Source organism: Galleria mellonella, unplaced genomic scaffold, assembly GCF_026898425.1.
Source record: "Galleria mellonella isolate WM207_F2 unplaced genomic scaffold, CSIRO_AGI_GalMel_v1 utg132, whole genome shotgun sequence".
Lineage (NCBI taxonomy): Eukaryota > Metazoa > Arthropoda > Insecta > Lepidoptera > Pyralidae > Galleria > Galleria mellonella.
The window spans coordinates 124,156-136,286 of record NW_026441989.1 but is presented as its reverse complement, the minus strand read 5'-3'; the positions used below and the strand labels follow the sequence as shown (position 1 = coordinate 136,286).

General features: G+C 33.1%; 1 protein-coding gene across 1 annotated transcript in view; it reads left to right on the top strand.

The window, feature by feature from the left end:
* Positions 1–12,131, top strand: part of LOC113518460 (monocarboxylate transporter 11-like) — a 38,162-nt gene that overhangs the window by 8,116 nt on the left and 17,915 nt on the right. The gene's annotated exons all lie outside the window — the stretch shown is intronic.

Genomic DNA, 12,131 nt, shown 5'->3' with positions numbered 1-12,131 from the left:
CAGGACCGTTCCTTATGGCAGTCTATGGGGGAGGCTTATGTCCAGCAGTGGACGAATAATGTCTGATATGATTAATATAGTTCAGATGTCTAAATACCAAAAGTTGGTATATGCGTTGGTATGTTTCTTATTTAATCAAACTTAAACAGCTATAGAGATTTTAATGCAATTTGGTACACGAGAAGGTTTTATTTCGTAAAATACTTAATATAATTCTTCACGTGTGCTGCGGCAATCAACTAGTGTGTACCTACTTTTTTTAATGTATGATAATAGAATGGTAACCCCGCCCGCGCTATCGGCATACGCTGACAGAGCACCAGTGAGGCGTGATAGGTGGATATAAAAAGGCAGGTCAGTTGGCCCATCATGATAAATACATCTGGAATTCAGCACGATGGTTTCCAGGGGGGACCACGTGGAGGTCGATTTAACAAGGTATATTGTTAACAATGGGACTGGTATTCCTCATTACTGAAAATCCCTCCCTTCCAGTGTGTACTTACTGAACGTAAAAGTCTGAAAGTAATTAAAAAATGCCATAGTATATAAATGTGTAATATTATATAAATATTTAATATTAAAAAAAAACAGAGATTTTTTTTTAATATTAAATAATTTTAAGAGGTGCATCAATTATCAACTAATATATAAATATAGATATAGATACTACATAAATTATTAAACAATTTCTAAAAATTCATCCATTTTCTAAAAATTGTTTCTTGCTCTTTTTCTTGGTTCTCTATTTGTTCATATTTTTTGTGTATATATTACACGACATCTTCGTCAATTTTAAACCGAAATTAAAAAGTCCCTTTATAGAATTAGACAGTGTCATAAGCATCAATAAAAACCTCTTTTAATATTTTTGTGTGTGCTTATAAAATCTCCTTAGCCTCTTACGACATTTACGGGAAAGGAAGGAGTAGGCCACCCTTTGCTTTCCCTTTCTATGTCAAATAGCCTTTACCTTTGTATCGGTCCCATATTGAAACTATAATGTTTAAAAATGCTTTTGAGAAGTAAAATATATTTGGTATTAGTGTTTATAAAAACTCTGGGGTGTACTTTGATATAGATTAAGATTACGAGTTTTACGACATAGTTTTAATATTACGTAAGAGGGACAAATTTTTAGGTTATTTTTTTATTCAGGCCTTATTATATCTATTATTATAGCATTAGTAATGCCCATCAATTGCAAGTCGCAAATCCGTCAAGTTTCAAATGTAAAAAGAGAACTAGAGTTTCAAAAATAATAACATTTACTTTGCAATTGTTTGTTTCTAAGTATTATACTTATTTATAGACCTGCAAATTTATATTTGTTTCTAGTACATCTATTCTAAGAAATAGATGGTAATCTAGTACAAAAATGAATTATGCTTGTCATTCAGATAAGGCTATTCATAATATTTTTTACAGGTATATTTAAACACGTAAAACCCACAAAAATATAAGGAAATAAACAGAAATTATTAACAGGTATAATTATTTGTCAATTTAGTACCATTCTGAGAGAAACAGAAAGAAATAAGAGCTCAATGTAAATCAATAAATGCTTTATTTTAAATAAACAAATTACTTATTAATTAATTGTATGTTGTAATTGTTAATATTTATAGAATTTGTTCGTTGTGTGGTCCCGGCATTGAATGGGTCACCCCTTCCTTTCTCGTGGGTGTCGTAAGGGGCGACTAAAGAAGCTAAACGGTAGAAGAATAAGCAGCAATATCTCTCTTAAACATCACCAAAGCCTAACTGTTGTTACCAATCTGTCAAGCGTGACAACTATGTTCTGTAACTATGAGGCCTACGTTAAGTAGTTAACGGCTGATATAATAATAAATATAGAATTTGTTAATAGTTATATAATTCTACTAAGATAAAGCGACCGAATCATATATAGATACGATTCGGTCGAATGTAGTAATAAATACATTTTACAATAAAAAGATTATGATAAAGTATTAGCGATGCAGCCGGCTTCGAATAGGTAGATAGAATTTTCGAAAATAATACACAATGTACTCGCTGATAATATAGCTTTCTGTAGGTGAAAGAATTTTTAAAATCGGTCGAGTAGCTTTTGAGTTTATCTGTTATAAATAAACAATAAAATGTTTCTTCTTTATACTATTTAAGTCAGTGATTCTCAACCATTTTTTGTTGCGGCACATATTTAACGATTTCAAAATTTGGCGGCACACGAAGAAAAAGATAAAAATTATTTACTTACTACAACACACTGCATAAGTTGTTTATGACAAAAATTTTAAATATTTGCAAAATTTGGAGGTACACTTTTAAAATTTGGCGGCACACAAAAGTGCCGCGGCACAGTGGTTGAGAATCACTGACTTAAGTTGTTGTGTAGACAAAGGCTAAGGAACGTCTAGGATCATTTATTATTTAAGAACAAAATTTAAAAAGGTAAACCTTTTTATTACAGTCCTAGTGAATGTGATGATAGATAATACGGCATATCAAAAATTTATTTTATAGATTCGTGGAATACTATTATTAATCGTGTGAGGGTGGCGTCCTCTATTATTTCTAGGTCGTCTTCGTTGTACAAGGTTTCTGAGGTGAATTACCGGACGGCTTTAGATGCCCTTCTAAGTACGAAGCAAGTGAAAAATTCGAACGATGCCCATACAAATTAGTATTTTAAAAATGTAATTTGATTTTAGAATCCTCGGATCGATAGGCTGCTATCAAACTGTTATTAATTGTATTTCCACATACTTGCTGTGTGGTTCCAGCACTGAATGGGCCACCTCTTCCTTTCCCGTGGGTGTCGTAAGAGGCGAGGATGGGCAGCAGCGTCCCTCTTAAACGATCTTCTAAGCCTAACTGCGGTTGCTAAATGTGGCAATTACTGGCAAAACCTTCCTTTATGGAGGAGGCCTATGTTTAGTAGTGGACAGTTAACGGTTGATACGATACGATTACGATTACGGTAATGAAGTTATGCACGGGAATATGTGTGTAGGATCGGCGAACGCTGATCCTTTTATTGACAGGATCATTTTGAAAATCTGCCAGTAATCTAAGCCACCTTCTGGTCTTCTGAATAAGTCTATTGGCAATTATTGACTCTTAAACCTCAATGCATAATGACCTAAATATACTAACTACTTATAATATGTTTCAATAAAACTTCATGAAAAGGTACTTACTATACTTATAACTATACTTTGTTGAAATTATCACATGAATACTAAATAAGGTTAGTAACAAATCGAAATGTTCAATCAGTTAATCAATAATATAGTTAATCGATAAATTATAATATTTTTTGATTAGCACTGATATTGGACATTACCACGCAGACTTATGGCCGTTCCAATTATTCGTTTGTTTATATTTTCATTAAGTCCTATTGAAACTGAATCTACCATTGTTCGTGAACAAGTACTACGGCCGTGACCGCCATGACCCCGTCCTTGTAACTGTAAGGTTAGTTATCGACCCAACAAATATTAGTGTAGATATTAGTAATATGCAATCCATAGTAACGAGTTCGTAGTAACTTGTTGGTTTATATTTTGTAGCAGCAAAGTATTCATAAGGCGATTAGGTCGGGTTTCGAAAATCGGGTTAGTGTCGCCGCTCCCAAGTTGCAATAAGTGGGTTATATAAGATGCAGGGAGAGCAAAGAATAGCTGTTTGTTTTTAGAGTGAAAAAGAGTTAGAGACAGATCATTGCTCATGATGCAGCAAAGACCTGGTCAAGTGTTGCCTGAGATAATAATTTATCTTCTTTTAGAACAATATATATGCAATGCATCGAAATTTACTCTTTCTATTTAGCATAACGGTTGCCTGGTAGAGAATGTCATTAGGTATTAAGTTCGCCCTGTAGACATATAATATTAATGTAATATTTAATTGTGTGTAAAAGTATAAATAAATAAATAAATATATAATACCTAATTGCGTCATTGATACAGGAAGCTGAAAAAGTACTTTTTAATAACTTCTTTGTTACTGCTTGTAACTCGCTCTTTAGAGCGACAGCTTCAGAAATTAAGATAATTAAGAACCTCCGATAGTAGTGGAACTCAAAGAAGAAAAAAAAGAATAAGTTCTTTACTTAAAATTTTTTTAATAACTTCTATGGATGCGTTTTGTTGTTTCGTATATTTACATATATACTAATATATAGGCGTGATCGTGATACCGTATAATTTACTTCCATTACGTAATAGAATTTACTAAAATTATACATATTTTATGTAATGTAGGTGAATAACACTCGTATGACACAGTCACATTATGGTTTTATTATACATAATTATACTTATACAGATAACATACACGTTTTCATGAAATATGAGATAATAATATGGCTATAAATATCATATTTTTCCTAAGTATTGATTTACTACATTTTGTTAGATAGCAGCGATTGTAATGTAGAACGGAAAGCTCAGACCGGATGGAGGGAGGCACGCGATAATCTACTTGAAAGCTTGCGTTGTCGGTGGAACTTGCTAACGTTGCTACAAGATTTTTACATTATGATTACAATTTAACTTACATAAAAACAATTATACATTATGTACTGAGTAAGTAACTTAAGCGCAGCGCTCAAGTAAATAACATGATTCTTTTTTTTTAAAAAAATGCTCGAAATAGTGTTGGAACTGTTTGGGATTGGGAAATATAAAAAAATAAGTATATACACACTTTATATTTTAACAATTAGAAAATATCATGACGTGATATAAAAAAAAAAATGGCTGTGCTTCGGTTTAAAGTATATACACACTTTATATTTTAACAATTAGAAAATCATCATGACGTGATAACTGTTTCATACTAATGAGTATATTTGTGGATATGTTTATTTGTTATCTCTTAGCTCTTTAATGATGATTGTTTGGCAATCTTTATGAGGAAAGAAAGATATAGTGTATTTTAAATCCTGGTCGATTAATACGAAAATATTTCGGTTATAAATATTCAGGTGTAAAAATTAGTAATTATTAAATTTAAATAATAGAATATTTTATTTATATTTTAAATTCTGTTACTATAAAATAAAAAATAACATACAAAAATAAACACAATCCAGCTAAGCATGAATAGTCCGTCTATGGGCCAGAATTTGGACAGGACATTAAACTATAACACTGTGTTCTCAAATTATTCAAGTCACCATCAGCCTCGGAAGACATCAAAGATCAGATTAGTTTGTAGTTAACTAGCCACTAGGATAAGAGGTCTTCAAAGGAATATAACGGAAATACGGCAGTGCCTATAACGGTTTACTTAGGACGGATTTATTATGCTCTAGTTTTTACCCGCTTCGACTTCGTTCGTGTGACCGGGTTATACTGATTGACCGGGATAGAAAGACCTTTTTCATTTTAAATACTACGTGTGTAGAATACTGATTTTCATGAAGATTGGTCGAGTCGTTAGGGTCTAAAATGTAATGAATAAAGAAACATACTTTCAGATATTATTAATGTAATAAAATTGTAACGAGGCAATGTTGGTAATTGGGAGATATTAAAAAAACAAAAATTATTAAAAAAAATTAAGAAAAATTTATATGGTGGACCTTATTAAGACCAATCGATGCCAAAACAGTATTTTTTAGAGATTGTGTTTGTTATTCTGTTTGTGTATTTGTTCCAGTATCGCGGAAAAACTATTGTACCAAATTGGATGCCGTTTTTACAGTTGTGTTTCTAAAGGAATGACCTAAAATCTGGTATACGTTATTATCTTAAAAAAACATCTAAAAACAGTCTTAATTATTCTACTTTTGAACACGTACGAAGTAGTGGGTAAAAGGTAGTTTATAATAAAAATGAGTTAGGATTTACTGTCGCGTCATCACCGAGGAATCGTAACATGCCAGTATATCTTTGACGGCAATTATTTTTTAACATATATACATTAACTGTTTTTATATTTGCTTGAGGCAGAGATTATCGATTGATCGAGCTAGTCTCGCATTAAGTCGAAAATCTTATTCCTTTTACGAAAGTTATTTTATGTCTTGCGAAAAGTGATCTAAATTAGAAATATAAGTAGATAGATTGTCGTGTGGGCCCGGCATAGAAAGGGCTACCCCTCCCTTCCCGTGGGTGTCATAAGAGAACTTAATGGCCAAAGAATGTGCAGCAGCGTCTCTTTTAAAATATCACTAAAGCCTAACTGAGCTTACCAACCCAGCTGCCAAACAAGAGAACTATCCGCCTACTCTCATGGGAAAGGCCTATGTTCAGCAGTGGACAGATACGGCTGATGGGATGAGGATGGGGATATGTAGATGGAAAACATTAATTTGGTTCGGTATTAAGTGAAGAAGGTCTCGAGCTGAGAATTTAAACCATTTATCTTCGACCAAGTAACTTCAGCGATTAATCAAAATTTCTTTGAATTCACATCAGTCAGAACAGTAAGGAGGAATTATGGGTTTGTAAATGAATGTTTTATCGTAGTTTTGTTAGAGTTAGTATTAATAATTTTGCAAAATATAATAAAATACTGCAAATACTAATCCTGGAACGGTGGCATCAAAACTTTCTTAAGTCATCTTTAATATACATAAGGTCTTTCTGGCAATTTCTTAAAAGGTTTACCTAGCTGTCACGTTTTTAGAAATACGAATTAAGTAATTAATGCTATTTTAATATTGTAAGTAGAAGATTTAAGAATTTTGAGATTATTATAGAATACGCTAATTCTACATTTTTTAATCCTTAGCCATGATTCATATTTTTTTAATGTATTTTACATTATTATTATGCTGGTATATGGTAATCCTCATAACTGTTAAATATATAGATAGTATGGGTTTTAGAGGCGGATATGGTCGGGCGAGATCCAAGAGGGGCAACAAGATCAAAAAAGCTGTCGAGTAAGATGAGACAGGCGCTAGGATTAATAAAGAATCACATTAAATTCGACTGTGGATCAACAGCGTGGATCGCCAAAGAGGATCCACCAAAAATAGGACGCCATCAAAAACTTGCCCAAGAATACACTCTAAAGCTAGCTCTGTATATAGATGTAGCAACATTATGGATATTTATATTTGTGGTCTCGATATAAAATTTCATTGAAATTATGTAATAAATATATGTTATATCTGCATTAGATTATATAAAGGTGAAATAGAACTTAATCTCACGAAGGTCGTAGATATTACCACGGACCGTATTGAATTATGAGCGCTTTTTCCCGGCAGAGTTTAAAGAAGCGGGGAAAAAATTCGGCTGTAGCGTTTATAATAAACGACCGTGAGTCGATGCCGAAGTTGAAAAAGTTAAACGGGAATTACTTTGGCATTTTATAATGCGCTTAATGTTTATACATAAGTCTGAAACTTTTCCAATTATCGATTGTGAATGTTCGGATTTTGATCTTAATTCGCATTTATCTAGCCAAGATCAGCAACTGATTATTGTCGAAAACGAACTGAGATTAAATTGATATCCCTTCGAATGTACGAAATCATATTGAATAGAAATATTTGACATTATTTCGATTGCATGATTTTTGTATAGGCTGCTCGATTAGTTTCGGTACAATACGGAACTCTAAATTTTTCCATTCAATTCAATTTATTCTTAACAATATTACATCGTGTTGAATATTTTTTGTTATAAAAAAAGAATTATACAGTAAACAAAAAAAGTATGAAGGAATTAAATAATAAACAATAATTGTCCATAAATTATAATGTTAATAAATGTTATTAGTCATTTTATATTACCTGAAAGCCATTGATTTCACTTCTGCAAAACGACTTAGAAACTAAAATTATTAACATAAATTAGCTAGATTTGCCACTTGATCGCCAATAGGGCTGTTTATCGGAGATTTAATCAGATTTTGTCAGAAATGTATTTATCTCATGTAGTGAGTAAAAAGTAATTGTGCTACATAATACCAGTGGCTCAGGGCAGTTTTTTATGGCAGTCTATGGGGGAGGCTTATGTCCAGCAGTGGATGAATAATGGCGAAAATGATGATAATGCATACCATTGTCTTTGATATTTAGTAGTCATTCATAAAGCGCTCGTGCTGTTTGTTAAATAGCCATAATAACTAGGTTGGCGAATTTTCATACAGTCGTTTTGGGATATGTCAAAGAGATTAATCCATTGTTCAAACTTTAACCTATGACTGTATTAATAATGAGCAGAGATTTTGGCAAATAAAACCAAGTGAACCATTGATAAATTGCTAGTTAACAATGTAAACTGAAAAATTAAATAATATTCTGTAAACTTCAAATCGACGCTAGTAACTGAAGCGTGGCCATATTGATCCAGTGAGGCGTGCCTTTCCATTACAGACCTTTGTTTGCATTGACTACTGAATAAAGTATATTTAGTATTTTAGTATTTTCTTTGGGATAACTACTAGATTTTTTTTTATGAAACTTAAAATTATAAACAAGCTGACGGCCCACCTGATGGAAAGTGGTAACCGTCGCCTATAGACATGAGCAGTACCATAGACATAGCAGAGTATACTGTTTCGCCCATAATATCCGCCATGCGTTGCCATTCCTATACCATTATACGCGAAACGAAATTAGAAGACTAGGACCGCGAAGGAAAACTAAAGGGAAACAATAGAGATGCGTGTCAATTTCACATTTGGTAAATAATAATATAAAAACTATAAATAACATATGTGGTTTGTACTCCTTATATTGCTCTAGACTATTCAATGTTTCGGTACCACCGTAGTATATAGCTGCTATAAAATAGTAGATAGTTATTTCTTTCGAAATAAACAATAAGACATTACCAAAATAACACACAGGTATCGGAAATTTCCGATACAACTGAAAAGATAACGTAGGAGACTATCATCTTCCATTATCTTCTAGAATGACATTACGTGTGTGCGTGCTAGACTGAGTTGAACTACGGATGCGAAGACGTAATCCTTCAACAAATACTTTGTTATCTGTTAATAATAAAATTATGATGAAATTTAAATAGTTATAAAAATTGCTAATGATAGCATATGCCACGGCCTTGTTGTTGTTTAGTTAGAAAAATTACGAATGGACTAAAGTAGGAAAGACAATTTAGGTAATTTATTAATTTAATTTAATTATAACACCTTACTAGATGGAGTGACGGCCTCAAATGCATTGCAGGGATTCAGTGGATGCAGGTGGCTTAAGACTGTTCCTAATGGCAGTTTATAGGGGAAGCTTATGACCGACACTGGACGGATAATGGCTGACAGGATTTTTTTTTATACAACTTAGAATGGCAAACAAGCTGACGGCCCACCTGATGTAAAGTGGTAACCGTCGCCTATAGATATGAGCAGTACCATGGACATAACAGAGCATACTGTTTCGTCCATGATACCCCCCATGCGTTGCCATTCCTGAGGACTCAGATGTTATTCCTCTGTACCCTGTAAATTCACGCCATATCCTATCCTTCAAACCGAAACATAGCCATGCAAACACAACTGCTTTGCGGTTGAAACACGAATAGGACAGAGGTACCCAAGCAAACGACTTTTGTACAAAGTCTCCCTCGTATGTATTTTTTTTTAAATTTATATTGCATTAGATGACTTGCCAAATGTTGTTTTGCTCTCTATAGGTCATTTGTCGGGATATAAAATAATTGATTTCTCAAGTTGTAGCAAAAAATACACTTTCTCAAATTTTCATTAAAGTAAAAAGATTTAAAAGGTTATATATATAGTCAGGATTAACACTAAATAAAATTTGAAAGTACAGTAACAGAAAGACAACATTCTAATTCCAACAAAAAGCGTTTAACATATATATCGCATAGATTCAATAATTCATTGGTCAGTGAATTCGTTGGAAGTCAGTTTCGTGTACTTCATTGTAGAACAATTTTAGAACTGTTTAAATAAATTATTCAGTGTTCTTTCAAAGTCCTTGTTCCTCTTTTTAGAGTTGCATATCCATTATATTAATATTGAAGATTTTTGTTCGAGTAATTTATGGATTAAGGAGTGACATGATTTATTAAGATTATAAGACTCTTACGTCATGTTACAGCGTATTTAATACTTACTGCCCAGTTGGAATAAGATAAATGTATCTAATAGTTTTATACACTGTTATGTCCATGGTACTGTTCATGTCTATAGGCGACGGTTACCACTTTCCATCAGGTGGGCCGTCAGCTTGTTTGCCATTTAAAGTTGCATAATTTTTTTTTTAAATAAGATTACTTACTGCTCAACTTTTTCAATTTTGATTGCAAATAATTCTACAGGTACGATTATTGAAATGAAAAGTTTATCAAGTACATATATACTCGTTTCTTTATTTTGTTAACTGTTTTTAAAAGAATATTTTTTTTATATGCAACAAAGAAGCTGACGACCTACCTGATGGAAAGTGGTAGCAGTAGCCTACAGACATGAGCAGTACAATGGATATAGCTGAGAATACTGTTTCGCCCATAATACCCCCCATGCGTTGCCATTCCTGAGGACTCAGGTGTTATTCCTCTGTACTCAGTAAATTCACTGCCATATCCCAATCTTCAAACCGAAACCAGCCATGCAAACACAACTTCTCCGGGGAGAAAGGGATTGTTAGTAATGGAGACTGAGAATCCCATTGCTAGCAATATACCCAACGAGGTCGACCTCCTCGCGGTTCTCCCTGGAAACTATCATGGTTAATTCCTGATGAATTCATCGTGATGGGCTAACTGGCCTGTTTTCATTCTCATCTTCTCCCTTCACTGGTGCTCCGCCAGTGTATCCCGTTAGCGCAGGCGAGGTTACCATAGCATTTTCACCCATCAAAAAAAGAACACAACTTCTCCACAGTAGAAACACGAATGGGCCAGAGGTGTCCAAGCAAACGGCTTTTGTACAAAGTCTCCCTCTGGTAAAACATGTGAAGTTGTACACACACACAAAAACAAATACAGCCAAATTGAGAATCTAATTACTGGGGCCTGATTAATTTAACCCCAAGCTGATGTATGTACGCATTAGCCGATATTTATAACGCCATTTTATTGATTCAATTGGGGCTTTAATTATACGGACTTTTGGACATTATAATAGGATTTTTATTGATAATTTATTTGAATATAATGTGCAATCTTTAGGTGAAGGGTGTAAATAACGGATTATTTTCAAAAGGTTTAAAGTAGGTACTTTTGTATACTGAATATTATTAAATGGAGTCATTATGGAAGGAAACTATATTGATTGCAAAAAGAATTATAAAAATCATACATACCATCATACAGCTCGCTATTTATAGGGAATTCATCTACATACCTTAGAGCATGGATACACTACACTACACTGTACACGACCATGTACAGCGCGGTTTCAGAGATGTTTCCTCCCACGAACGTTTAAGCTATAATTTTTTTATACAACTTAGAATGGCAAACAAGCTGATGGCTCACCTGATGGAAAGTGGTAACCGTCGCCTATAGACATAAATGAGCTCCCTGTCGAGGTTTTTCTAAGAGACTACAATATGAGGCTCTTAAAAAAGCGGTAAAGAGATTTCTTTAGGTTCGGCAACGTGCGTGTAATGCCTCTGGTATAGGCTACGATAACCGTTTACCATCAAGTGGGCCGTATGCTTGTTTGCCACCTCAATGGTATAAAAACATCTCAATTGAGAATTGATGAAGATATTATACAACATAATAGGTACAAAAAAAATCACAATAATAAATAGACTATCTATTTGAGAATTTTTACGAAGTCTTAAAATAAATGTAAAGCATGATAAATTTAATATAATATATTATTATGAGAATGTTCATTCATTAACTTCCTATGAGATTAGACATGTATTTAAATAGGCTTACAAAAACGTATCGTAAGCATTATATAACAGTCATCGTGTATTTTGTCTCATTTTGTAACCGACTTCAAAAAGAATGAGATATACAATTCGGTTGTTTTTTTTCTATGTTTATTTACTGCAAACTCCGTCACTTAAAAATCGATTTGGAACATGTATATTTTTTATCTAAAAGGATATACTTACAGATTGGTACCATAGAAATTGTATCAAAACTTTTTTTTTTGTATTTTTTTTTTATAATACAGATGGCAAACAAGGATTTCCATCAGATGGATGGTGTGCTACTCTAAATTGC